A 14,880-nucleotide genomic window follows, 5' to 3' on the forward strand; every position below is an offset into this window, starting at 1 on the left:
ATCCCCTTGGAAACCCTTGGAAAGGATTGATGAGGTTCGGAAGGAAAGGAAAGCTAAGTCCACAATTTGTCGGACCCTTGGATATACTAAAACATATTGGGAAGTTAGCATACGAGCTAGCCCTACCCCCGAACCTGTAGAAAGTTCATAACGTGTTCCACGTATCAATGTTAAGGAAGTGTAATTCGGATGCCAGATAAATAGGGGCATATGAGCGCATAGACATGCAACCCGACGTAACCTATATGGAGCAACCAGGAAGGGTTATAGAGTGAAAAGGAACAAATGCTTATGAGAAGGGTTATCAAACTATTCAGAGTTTGATGAAGGAACCACAATGTGGGAAAATTTACTCAAGAGTTAGAAAGTGCAATGTTAAGAGAGTATCCCTATTCATTTTCTATCTGATTCCGGGACGGAATCCTTTTAAGGAGGGGAGACTGTAATAACCTCAATTTTTGGAATTTTTGAAACCCTTATGAATAGTGTTTTGCTGATTATGCTGAATAAGAAAACTTTTCATGCCACACTATGTAGGGGTTCTGTTATTGATATTCTGAGATTTTATTAGTACTCTATATGGTATATAAGTGTATGTAAAGATCGTCAGAATCTAATTCCGAACACTTTGATTTTTTCCCGGAAATCCACTAGATACAGAAAGAATTGAGTATAAGGTAACAGGATAAAAAGGATTTAAATTAAAGGATTATAAGAAAGGATCATAAAAGGAATATAATGTATTGAGAAAGGTTAAGGAAACCCAAGTAATAAGATCCCAGGTATGATCCCTCAAACGAGAAACGAGAACGAAAGTTAAGCGAACCGTATAACAGATCAGCGGTCATTAGGCAAACAATTAGGAGTTAATCAAAGAGGTTAGGGATGATGAGGTCATCCAACCAATAAGAAGAGGGCAAGTGAGGGAGGATGACATCACAAGGTGACATAAGCATGACAAGTGGGAAGGATTGGTTGGTTGATTGTGAGCCACACATTTTTCACCATGGTAAAAATTTAATTTATTTCCAAGACAAAAGGAAGCAACCAACCAAAAAATATCATAACACAAATACAAATTGAAAGTTGACTTTCCCATTTCAAGAAGAAAGCTCTCGGCTAAAACAAACCCAGCAACTTCAAACTGTCATATCTCCTTCAATACTCATTCAAATGTTGTGTTCTATAGCTCGTTGGAAAGGTATTGAGATGGACTAAAACTCTTGTTCACAAGTCTCTTCCAAATAAGCATGGTAAGACCCTCATTTTTACAGTTCTTTAAATCGGACTTTTAGAAACTTCAAAGCCTAACTTTGTGTTCTTGATTTCTTTGGAAAGATCAAGCTTGTAGGAGGCTCCCTAAGGCTTCCTAGCAACTTAACACCTCCCAAGGAAGGTATAAACTTCAAAACCTAGCCTTTAATTTGATTATTAGTGAGTTTGATGGTTAGTTTTCTAAATGAGAAGCATGGTCTTTGATTATTAGTAGTTTGATTTGAATTTGGAGTGATTTGGTGAATGAATCTTATTATAGTTAACAGAACTTGATTGTGGTTGGTTGAGATGAAGAATCTGGAGAATAAGGACTGGTATAGTATTATTTAGTTGATATTTTGATGTGTTAATGATTGAGGGTTGTTTGGTGAGGTTTTGGTGTAGTGAGAAAATTGGTAATCGCGTAAACATAGCCGTCGTAATGCCCGATTTATCCTAGACTGTTTTTGTACATAGCATCAGGACCCGAGAACTCACTGTTAGGTTTTGACCATTGCCATGATTAGATAGTTCATGTTACGAGCTTCGTTTTGATATGTGGTTCGTTTGATTCCGATATACGGTTTAGGAGAAATGGCCGTTTTAAGTAACGACGTTTCGTGAACGAACCATTACCCCTCGCCTTACTTTGAAACCTAGGTTAAAGATCTAAAAGGACTAATTGGAGTATAAAACAATTATTTAAAGTGGATTAGGCAGTTGGTAAGGCACTCGCGAAAGAATCGCCTTAAAACTCGTAATGGTTAATTTATTAAAAATGGTGGAGCCGAGGGTACTCGAGCGACTTAAGTAAATCATTAAGCGCGAAAGCGAGCGTAGGACTCTAAATGGTTTAAGTCTAGTTTCTTAAGCGACCGGGGTTTAATTCCGACTTATGTTGTTGTTCATAGGTTATCGGACCCACTCTAAGCTTAAGTCTATCCGGAAGCACTCAGGCAAGTTTTCTACCCGTTATACTGTTGTTGTGATGTATATATGTATATGCATTATCTTGTGATAAGTGCATGATTGTTATTAGCAAAGTCTTGCGATATATTAGAGCATGTGATATGATATATATATGCATGTATGTTTCGTAATCTTGATATATATCTGTTGGTTCAAAAGCTTATTAGTTGCATAATACCTATGCTAGAGATAAGCAGTAGTTGCGTATACCCTGAGGATAGGGGACCCAAAGGTGAACCCTTTTCTAAAACCGGGAGTAGATGTTCCCGAGTATATGATATATATATATAGTTATATATATATATATTGATATAGTTTTCAAAACTATAAATCGAATAAGGTTTATTCGATAACCTTATATTATTTAATGAATATTATTTTGAATATTCATTCGAGGGCTTATGACTCCGTTTATTTTATTAATGAATATTATTTTGAATATTCATTTGAGGGCTTATGACTCCGTTTATTTTATTAATGAATATTATTTTGAATATTCATTCGAGGGCTTATGACTCCGCTTATTTTATTAAATAATATTCTTTATTTTGTTAAAGAATAATGTTTCGATAATCAAACTTATTTTCGATTATTCAAATAAAGATTATACTTTCGTATAAGTATATCTTGGGTTATTTAATATCCATTTCAAGTATGAGTTTTAAAACTTCTACTTCAATTATTTTGATAAAGATTATTCTTTATGGGAATATTATTTAAATAATAATATTCAGATATTTTCTAAATATATTGGGACTGATTTATTTTATTAAATCAGCAGTACTCCAAACATTCTTAAAAATGTTTTTGAGTCTTCAAAATGATTTCTAAAAGTTAGGGCGGATCCCAAAAACTCATTCTTTTATATTTAAGATCCTCCTTTCGAAGGAGATTTAAATACTCGCTCAAAACCTGGGGGATCCGGCTCTGTGGTGTATTTTACATTCGCAACGTGGTTGCTGTTTTGAGAAATCAATTTGATTATTTGCCCAACGTTCGGGAAGTAAGTCCATCTAATTGAGTCGGCATAAGCGACAGGCCGGGGTACGGTCTATCAAAGTGTAAGTGGCTGGGTGGCAGTCCATCAACGCGTAAGAGGCCGGGTGGCGGTCCAGCACAAGGTCCTTATGTGGCCAGGGTGATGACCGGTGGGGGATTCATCCATCTACTAGTAGAAAAGGTTACTTATTGGTATCTTTGCCTGATCAGCAAGATATCAGGTTTATGCCAAGGTTTTCTCCTTTCCAAATTTATTGGATATTGCAACTCTGTTTATAATTTTTATAACAGAGGTTTTCAAGGAGTGTATGAAATGTATATATATAGGTGTATATATATATCGGGACTTAATGAAGTATCTCGTAACTTCATTATTTATAATGATATTTCAAAGATTGAATCTATTCAAATCTTGTCTTGTAGTCTCATCTATGTGATGAACTTTTGAATATAATTATAACTTGAACGGTGGTAGTTCAAGTAGTATTCGGAAAAGATATAAGTATATTGGAGTATCTTGTAACTTCATCTTTTAAACTTATATCTAGTAAATGATTATCTTATGCATGACAAAGATTTTCAGAAAAACGTTGAGACAAGGTTAGATATATGAGATCACCTTGCAACGATATTTTGATATAGTTATACACTGGAACTCTATGTGTATTATGCATGGAAGAGGACTTCCAATATTTTGAAAAGTATATACGTATATATACTGAATATTTTGCGACTTCATCGCATTAAGATATCAAACTTGGTTCATTTTTTTTTGACCGAGTCTTTCATGAGTACTATGAGAATGCCCATATATTGTTAATTATTATACATATTATTTCGGTGGGCTTGTTGCTCACCCTTGCTTTCTTCTTTCATCACACAACAACAGATAGAAAATATGAACAGGACCAAGCTCCCAATTCGCGAGCGGATAGGAAACGTTCTACAGTTTCCTATAGGCGTTGATGTCGCTGTAGCTGAGGTAGGAGCTACCAATAGGCTAGGCTTTCAACTTTTGATGTACCATACTTATGTATCTTTATCAACTGTAATAATGGCAAAGAAATGTAAATCTATTCAGAAACCCTTTTAAGGTGTAATGGCATATAATTTTGGAATAAAATGACTCGTGTTACTTTTGGATATTCAACTCTGAGACTATAACTTGTGGTGTGTGTTTATTGTGGGGTCACAGTACAGAGTAGTTGATTATTTATTAAGATTGGGTGTTATTAAGGGAAATGGAGCTCGTGAAAACCCAGATCCCCGACCCCGGATTTGGGGGTGTTACACTGTGCTACTGTTCTTTCACCGTGCTTCTAAATTTTTGCTCCAATTTCTTGTTTTTGATGTAAGTTGAGTTCCGTCTGTCAAAATTTGACGATCCAATAGTCCACGCGAAACTCTCGAGATGCTCTTCAACATGAGAAGGGTCGTGGCACCCAATTCTGACCTCCTTGCAACATTTTACCTTGAAAAGCACAATTAATTATCCAACTAATGCCTGTAATGCACAAACACAAAAACACATCAAAAATACCAACAACTTGAGTCCAAAACACCAACTTAAGCCTATAATGAAGCGTTCCAAGTAGATACAAAATCCCCTTATCAGGTTGATATTGTTTTCTTCCCACATACGGCGCCAAATGTTATGGAATAAAATTTAGGGTTCGTTAGTATTGAATGCTAGGTTTTGTGAGTTTTGAGCTTTAATATATGTTCTCACAGTGGGAACTGACTGTCCTCGTAAGATTCCTACGTATCTCCGTATTATAGAGAATTAAGCCAAAGATATATTTCTAGGTGGAGGGTTAGAGCTGATGAGCGTGCATTTTATCTTAATATTATCCCTATATTTTGGTTATTTTGCATTGATTTAGATTTTTATTTAATAAATATTAATGTTTTATTGTAGATATCAAGGAGATATAATAAAGGAAGGCTTGGAGTTGAAAAAATCAGATTTGAAGTTTAATTTGATTAAAAATCGGATTTTATGGGCCAGTTGCGAATTCTACACTGTTTGGGCCATATCTGGAGTTCTAGAAGTCCGATTCTGATGATTCAACAGCCCATGAAAAGATTATGAGAATATTTTTAATTGAGAATTGGTTTTGAATTTATAGCCCAGCCGAATCAGTCCAGAATTTGAGTCAAAAAGTCAACTACGAATTTCTACTTTCTTGAAATTCAATTCTAATTGGAAAATCTTTTTGTATTTACTTTAATTCATTAAAAATACTTATATTACATATATTAAAATTATTATGTAGAGCGAGACCGAGCACAATAGAGAGATACACAATACAGAGAAAAGAAGAAGCCCGAGGAAGGAGACACAGGCATTGAAGACGATCACTTGGATTATTTTTCTCCATCTTTATAATTTGAATTCCCTTCTTCACTTTTTCATTATGAATATGTGTTATCAAATCTTCGATGCTTTTGTGATTTTTATTATGAACTAATTTTATTAAAGTTGGGATTTTTATGGAACCTAACATGGGATCATTGGTATTTTGTTAAAGAGTATTGTATGCAGTTCTACAGTTTATTCATTCAAGTGATTTTCATGCTTATACTTGCTATTTTCTGATCAACTGTAGTAGGTTATTGAATTAATTATAATACCGAGAGGGTTATAATTAATAGACATAAAACTTGAATGGTGCATGCTTATATCATTTGATTATAATATTGTTACGATGTAGACATATATTGTGACCATGTATAGTGATAAGTGACATTTTATACCCCTTAGAGCGTCTCATAACGACTTGAATTGGTGTCTTGAACTCGAGTATTTTGTGTATTTCACGTGTTTTCTAGTATTTTTGCATTTCAGGGTATAACTTGCTTTGATAGGTGGTTTTCATCGAATAAAGCATAAGAAAGTGCTTGGAATCAGTCTAGGGGTGATGAGCGAAGAAATCAGCAAAAACAGAAGCAATTCAAGGAATTTTCCAGAAGGGTTGCAGGCGCCCGCGTGCTAATAGCAGGCGACCGCCTGCTAGCAGGCGCCCGCATGTTAGATGCGGGCGACCGCCTGTGTGCGGAATTTCAGATCCTGGATTTTATTAATTCGAGTCCAATTGGGCTTCTGTTAGTGCTAGTTCTCTTGGGCTATTATATAAGCCTTATGGGAAGATATTTTATTCATAGAGGAGATAATGAAGAGCGAAGGCAAGAAGATTGAGAAGACCATTTTAGCACGCAACAATGAAGAAGATGAAGCATACGTTTATCTTGTGATTCTTTTAATTCGTTGTAACTGTGGATGCTAGTTTTCTTTATGCTTTGAACCTTAATACTCGTGTGACGTACTTCATTATTTATTAAGTATTTTTAATCTTATATCGTTGTGTTATTATCATGCTTTCATATGAACCCATGGTGACGATGAGTTCTATTATGGGCTAATCGTGATCATGCGATTCTAGCGGATTTACTATGGATTTCTTTAGTTAATTGTTCAATACCTTGGTATGTGGTGATTTTATGATATCTAGCATAGGTTGTGCTTATTCATCTTATATGCGTCACGAATATGTAAGATAGCCTGTTAATCTCTTATGAAGCAACAGTGAATCTTGAGATTTAGAACTCGCCGTGCTAGCATAGGTTCATGTACTATATACATGATTAGTGGGTAACTCTAACCGTTTTACTTGCCCTGTGTAATCATCATGAATAACTTTCACTTAAATCGTTATGTTGTCAAATTCTGTAGACATATAGGGTCTCAATATGATTGATGCCTATTCAACTTCTATCTTAATTGTAGATACTTGGAAGAATGGTATTCATACAATGAAAGTTGGCGTTTATCAGTTTCGTATTGTTTGATCAATATCATCACCATTACATGCCAAGGGTAATAAAAATAACTATTGAATGAAGTAGTAATGAAGTCAGGATCTCATGTGTGTTTGATATTGTTAATTTATGTGTTTAATTCTCGTAGTAATTATTAGTTAACCAACCTTTATTGTTATTATCTTGACATTGAAGAATAATCATATATTGGTGAGTAAGTGTTAATTAAATATAATTAATCAGAGTGTCTGTGGGAACGAACTAGAAATCATTCTATATTACTTGCGAACGTGTATACTTACGTGAATTATTTAGCACATGCTTTGTGCCTAACAAGTTTTTTGTGCAGCTGTCGGGGACTCGGTGTTAATTTGTTTAGTTTATGTACTTGCCATCAGTGGTCATTAGGATTCATTGATTAAGACTTGTTGCTTACTGCTTTCAGTTTTGTTTCAGGTACTCTAGCGAGCGTTTATGCAAACATGTTCTCGCACTAGCAAGAGAAATATGGATAAAGCTGAGGAGACAGATACAACTCTTGACTTTCCGGAGAAGATAGTTTTTAAAGATTCGGATAAAGAGAGTGAAAAGAAAGAATCTGAAATAGTGGGTGATCGTGTAGTTCAAGCTGATCCAGCTCTTATGGACTTTTCTCGGCCTAAAATTGATGACATTCAGTCAAGCATCATTCATCCGGCTGTTCAGGCCAATCTTTTGAAATCAAGTCGGGCAATATTCAGATGGTGCAGAATTCTGTTTCTTTCGGAGGTGCTGCGACTGAAGATCCCAACATGCATATCAGGAATTTTGTCGAGATCTTTAGTTATTTCAAATATAACGGTGTCACTGATGAGGCTATCAAGATGAGGCTTTTCCCATTCTCTCTGAGGGATAAAGCTAAGGACTGGTTACATTCTTTACTAGCTGGGTCCATCACTACTTGGGAAGATCTTCCGCAAAAGTTTCTAGTGAAGTTCTATCCAATGGCCAAAACTGCAGCTATGTGGAGTACTCTTACTCAGTTTGCACAACAACAAGGAGAATCTATGTGTGAGGCTTGGGAGCGCTACAAGGAGATGTTGAGAAAGTGTCCACATCATGGTATGCCTGACTGGATGGTAATCACTGGTTTCTATAATGGCTTGGGGGCCCAGTCTCGGCCCATGCTCGATACAGCTTCTGGAGGCGCCTTGTGGGCCAAAATCTATACTGAGGCCTATAATCTCATTGAAACTATGGCTGCAAATGAGTATCAAAACCCAACTCAAAGGATGATGCCTGGGAAGGTAGCAGGTATTCTGGAAGTTGATGCAGCTACAACTATTGCAGCGCAGCTCCAGGCGTTGTCTATGAAGGTCGATTCTATAGCAAACTATGGAGTAAATTAAATACCTAGTGTCTGTGAGCTTTATGCAGGCTCTCATGCTACGGTTCAGTGTTCTCTTGTTAATGAATCTGTTCAGTATGTGAACAATTTTCAGAGACCGTAGTAGCCTGTGCCCGCTACTTATCATCCCAATAATAGAAATCATCCCAATTTCAGCTGGAGCAATAATCAGAATATTATTCAGCAACCATATCAGCAAGCTGCAAGTAAACAATTTCATCCACCTGGATCCCAACAACCTCAGTAATTTGCTCAAAGACAATCCTATCCTCAACATGGAGGTGCTGCTCCACCTTCTAGTGCTGATTTTGAGCAGTTAAAGCTGTTATGCAAAAGTCAGGTTGTTTCCATCAAGACCTTGGTAAATCAAATTGGACAAATAGCCAATGCCTTGCTCAATCATCAACCTGGCACACTTCACAACGATACTGAAGTGCCAGGCAGGAAGGAAGCTAAAGAGCAAGTCAAAGCTGTCACCTTAAGGTCTGGAAAAGAGTTTGATGCTGAAAAACAAAAGATGTAGAAGTTGAAGATGTAGATGAAGAAGGAATGCAAAAGGAGAAAGAGGAGGAACCAAGGAAGACTACTGTTGAACACACTCTGCCTGAGGGTAATACAGAGGAGAAACAGCTCTATCCTCCACCACATTTTCCTAAGCGATTGCAAAAACAAAAGCTGGACAAGCAATTTGGTAAGTTTCTGGAGGTGTTCAAGAAACTGCACATCAACATACCTTTCACTGAGGCTCTTGAACAAATACCTAGTTATGCAAAATTCATGAAAGGTATTCTTTCAAGGAAGGTGAAACTGGATGATCTTGATACCGTTGCACTGATGGAAGAGTGCAGTACCGTGCTGCAAGAAAAGTTACCTCCAAAGCTTAAGGATCCAGGTAGCTTCACCATTCCTTGCACCATTGGCAAGTTGTCATTTGACAAGTGCCTTTGCGATTTGGGAGCAAACATCAATCTGATGCCGTTATCTATCTTCAGAAAGCTAAATTTTCCTGATCTGAAGCCCACCTACATGTCTCTATAATTAGCTGATCGTTCGATTACATACCCACGAGGCATTGTGGAGGACGTGCTAGTAAAGGTGGACAAGCTCATATTCCCTGAAAATTTTGTCATTCTGGATTTCGAGGAAAATAAGAAGATTCCCATAATCTTGGGAAGACCTTTCTTGGTTACAGGTCGTACCTTGATAGATGTGCAAAAAGGTGAACTCGCTATGAGGGTGCAAGATCAAGATGTGACATTCAATGTGTTTAATGTGATGAAATTCCCTACGAAAGATGAGGAGTGCTTCAAGGTGGATTTGGTCGATTTTGCGGTTATTTCAGAACTTGATCATGTGCTAAGGTCTGATGCCTTAGAAAAAGCCTTATTGGGTGATTTTTACAGTGAAGATGATGAAGGCAATGAGCAGCTACAACATCTAAATGCTTCTCCTTGGAAATGAAAGCTAGACATGCCATTTGAATCTCTGGGAAATACCGATCTCATGAATGCTGAGGGAAAGCTCAAACCATCTATTGAGGAAGCACCTACTTTGGAGCTTAAACCATTGCCTGAACACTTGAGGTATGCTTTTTTAGGTGATGCATCTACTTTGCCTGTTATTATTGCATCTAACCTTTCAGGTAGTGATGAGGACAAGCTCTTGAGGATTTTTAGAGAATTCAAATCGGCCATCGGATGAACTATAGCAGATATACAAGAGATCAGCCCTTCGTACTGCATGCATAAAATTCTGCTAGATGAAGGTAGCAAGCCGACTGTTGAGCAACAGCGAAGCCTTAATCCTATCATAAAAGAAGTGGTGAAAAAAGAAATTCTAAAGTGGCTGGATGCTGGAATTATATATACTATTTCTGACAGTTCTTGGGTGAGCCCCATGTAATGTGTACCTAAGAAAGGAGGTATTATTGTGGTAGCAAATGAGAAGAACGAGCTTATCCCCACTCAAACAGTCACATGATGGAGGGTATGCATGGACTACAGGAAGTTGAATAAAGCCACGAGGAAGGATCACTTCCCTCTTCCATTTATTGATCAGCTGTTTGACAGGTTGGCTGGTCATGAGTATTATTGTCTTCTGGATGGCTATTCGGGATACAATTAGATTTTTATTGTACCAGAAGATCAAGAGAAGACTACTTTCACTTGTCCATTTGGCATGTTTGCTTTTCGCAGAGTTTCTTTTGGCTTATGTGGTGCACCTGCCACTTTTCAGAGATGCATGATGGCTATATTCTCCGATATGATTGGAAATAATGTCGAAGTGTTCATGGACGACTTCTCCGTCTTTGGACATTTGTATGATGAATGCTTGAATAATCTCCGTTTGGTGCTCAAAAGGTGTGTGGAAATCAATCTGGTGCTCAATTGGGAAAAATGTCACTTCATGGTGCAACAAGGCATCATTCTTGGGCATAAGGTCTCCAGTAAGGTCTTGAGGTGGATAAATCCAAGGTGGGCATCACTGAAAATCTTCCGCCACCTATTTCTGTGAAAGGAATCCGTAGCTTTCTTGGTCATGCGGGTTTTTATCGGAGTTTCATCAGGGACTTCTCTAAGATATCTAAGCCATTGTGCAACTTTCTCGAAAAAGATATGCCCTTCAAATTTGATGAAGAATGCTTGGTAGCATTCGAGACTCTCAAGAAGAGTTTAATCACCGCACTAGTTATTACGGCACCAGATTGGAGAGAACCTTTTGAGATGATGTGTGATGAAAGTGATTATGAAGTGGGAACAGTTCTTGGGCAGCGAAAGACTAATATCTTTCATGTAGTCTACTATGCTAGTAAGACGCTAAATGGAGCCCAACTGAACTACACCACTACTGAGAAGGAGCTCTTGGCTATAGTTTTTGGTTTTGAAAAATTTCGATCTTATCTACTTGGGACAAGGGTGAGAGTGTTCACTGATCACGCTGCCATCCACTATCTGGTCTCAAAGAAGGATTCAAAGCCTAGACTTATTCGTTGGGTTCTCTTACTACAGGAATTCGAGTTAGAGATCAAGGATCGAAAAGGTACTGAAAATCAAGTAGTTGACCATCTCTCTAGATTGAAGAATCCCGATTCTACTTCACATGATAAGACATTGATCAATGATCTTTTCCGGATGAGCAGTTGTTCGCAATTCAAGAGGAAGAGCCGTTGTTTGCAGACATTGTGAACTATCTTGTTAGAAATATAATACTTCCTAATATGAATGCGGCTCAAAAGAAGAAGTTTATGCATGAGGTGAAGTGGTACATGTGGGATGAATCATATTCGTTTAGACAAGGAGCTGACCAGATCATCAGGAGATGTATCCCATTATGTGAGACGAAGGGGATATTACGAGACTGTCATTCCACAGCTTATGATGGACATTATGGTGGTGAAAAGACAACATCTCGTATTCTTTAAGCAGGTTTTTTCTAGCCTACATTATTTAAGGATGCACATCAGTTCATTTTAAGGTGTGATCGTTGCCAAAGAGTTGGGAATCTTACCAGAAAGGATGAGATGCCTTTAAATGTGATGCTTGAAGTTGAGGTCTTTGATGTTTGGGGAATCGATTTCATGGGACCATTTATCTCGTCCTGCAATAATCAGTACATCTTCCTGGCAGTCGATTATATCTCGAAATGGGTAGAAGTCAAGGCTCTACCGACTAATGATGCAAAGGTAGTGTTGAGTTTTCTTCATAAGCAGATATTCACAAGGTTTGGAACGCCACGAGTTATCATAAGTGATGAAGGGTCACATTTCTGCAATCGTAAGTTCACTTCTATGATGCAACGCTATAATGTGAATCATCGCATTGCTACTGCCTATCATCCGCAAACTAATGGTCAAGCTGAAGTGTCTAATAGAGAGATCAAACGTATTCTAGAGAAAGTCGTTTGTCCATCAAGGAAAGATTGGTCTTTGAAGCTCGATGAAGCTGTTTAGGCTTATAGAACAACATACAAGACTCCACTTGGGATGTCCTTGTTTCAACTTGTCTATGGTAAGGGGTGTCATTTACCTGCGGAGCTTGAGCATAAGGTTTCTTGGGCATTGAAGAAGTAAACCTTGATCTAGATGCAGCTGGGAAGAAGCGAATGCTTCACTTAAATGAACTTGATGAATTTCGACTTCAAGCGTATGAAAACAATAAAATGTACAAGGAAAACGTAAAAAGGTGGCATGACAGGAAGCTATCGCCTAAGTCATTCATGCCGGGGCAACAAGTTCTTCTATTCAACTGTCGTATCCGTCTTTTTCCAGGAAAGTTGAAATCAAGGTGGTCTGGACCATTTATCGTCAAAACTGTGTTTCCACATGGAGCGGTGGAGAATTTTGAGAACGATCCGGGCCAAGCATTCAAAGTAAATGGTCAGAGATTGAAGCACTATTATGGGGATACGGCAAACCGTGAAGTGGTTAGTGCCGTTTTATTGTCAACTTTATCGCATTACTCTACGTCAATCTAATGACGTAAAAGAAGCGCTTCTTGGGAGGCAACCAAGATATGAGACCATAGGGACACCTTAGAATTTAGTACTTTTTCTAAAACCCAAAAAAATCTGGAAAAAGTTGGCAGAAATTTTTTTTTCCAGAAGCCGTGCAGGCGCCCGCCTGCTAGGATTAGGCGGCCGTATGGGACCCTGATTTTGAAAATTGTTTTTCGACCTATAAAAAAACAAATAAAACAAAAACAAAATTTACAGAAACCATATCACCCATTAACCCCACGAATTCCTCCTATACTTAGCCACAATCCCCACTTCTAATCAAATTCTAACCCTAATTTTGGCCCTATAAATACCTACAACCTCTACATACACATCCCACAACACTTTCAACTCTATAAATCTCTCCTACACAGTAAACACAAACTCTCCAACTCTTATTCTCAGTTTTCATGGCCCCAAAAGAGATCACGAACTGTGGGTAGCAGCAGCACCAACCCGACTGCTACTAATTCTTCGAGGAATACTGCTGCGAGGCCCCCGATTGTGATAGGCTGCTGAAGAAGAGTACAAAAAGCTTCTGACTAAGACGATTATGAAGGGAGAGGGGGTTCTTACCATCAGGGAGGGATGGTGAGTTGTTGCCGATGATTGCTGAGAAGGGATGAATTACATTCTGGAGTCACTGAGGCGGTACCGATGAGTGTTGTTCGCGAGTTCTATGCAAATGCAAGGCTGAGAAGAACGGGTTTTCTATTGTCCGTGGGCTGACTTTTGATTATCAGCCCGAGGTGATTCACCGTGTTATTGGGAAGCGACAAAGGAAACCACAAGAGGAGAATTGGAATGTAAAGGCCCCTGAGGACTTTGATTTGGACTTGATTATTGCTACTCTCTGTCAGCCGGGCACAGTGTGGAAGTTCAAAAGGGGAACTAACAATTATTGTAGTTTCTCTGCTGTCGCGATGAGCAGGTATGCTCGTGCTTGGAATGCCTTTATATGTGCTAATATTCTCATTCTTCGTATGCACATGAGGTTACAGTGGAGAGGGCGAGGTGTTATGGGGGATTCTGAATGAGGAATATAATGTGGACGTTGGTGAGTTCATCTACCTAGGGATTTTGAAGTTTTTGAGGGGGAAATTGCAGTACTCTATCCCGTATGCCTCTATTGTCACGAAGCTTTTGCAAGGCAGTTAGAGTCTAGTGGCATTCTTATGAGCAGTTACAGATGCCGGCCGTCCTATTGATTCATCGACCTTGAATGTGATGCATGAGTGGACGGGTGGAGAGCCCGAGTCACATGGTTTGGATAATCTCCTTCCAGGAGGAGTTTCAGCAGCTGGTGCTACCATGGTTAGGTCCAGTCAGGCTCAGGGAGAGGCAGGTTCTTCAAGAGCCCAGGGAGGAGATGGTTTGGGAATGGCTGATGTCCAGTTCATGAGGCTTTCCAGGAGGATGGATGTGATGTATGAGTCGCAGAGTCGGTTTGCACAGGAGATCACCCAAGCACTCGGGACTGCATTTAGAGGCCTTGGAGCTGACATCTAGTGGCCTGTTTTGTGAGGATTCTGCTTATCCACTCCTGACACTCCACCCTCTGAGGGTGATGATGATGATGATGATGATGATGATGTTTGAGTAGGTATACCCTGTGTTCCTTTCTATTACCTTCACTGGGGACAGTGAAGATTTTAAGTTTGGGGTGGTAATTAAGGAACGTATTTGTGTGTGTGTCATGTAGTTGCATTTTCATGTTAGTATAGTTCATATAGTTGCATATTTTCCATATAGCTTTTTTATAGTTTTTTTTTTTAGCTTTATTATCATGTCATATAGCTCATGCATATACCATGATCCCTTTTTGCTACTTTACCGATTAATATGTGATATTGATGCGAATGTAGTGATACGTTAGAGTGATGTTGAAACTTGTTAGGTTGACATGCATGCTAAAAACACTTGTAATTTCATTAAGTCTTAGAGTAGCTTAGGACTAG

At 38.4% G+C, this 14,880-nt stretch overlaps 1 pseudogene; it reads right to left on the reverse strand.

Annotated features, from left to right (window-relative positions):
• Nucleotides 1–8,031: 8,031 nt before the first annotated feature.
• LOC141687940 (small nucleolar RNA R71) lies at nt 8,032–8,146 on the reverse strand (annotated as a pseudogene).
• Between the last annotated feature and the right edge of the window lie 6,734 nt (nt 8,147–14,880).

This window comes from Apium graveolens, chromosome 9, assembly GCF_009905375.1.
Source record: "Apium graveolens cultivar Ventura chromosome 9, ASM990537v1, whole genome shotgun sequence".
Taxonomy (NCBI): Eukaryota; Viridiplantae; Streptophyta; class Magnoliopsida; order Apiales; family Apiaceae; genus Apium; species Apium graveolens.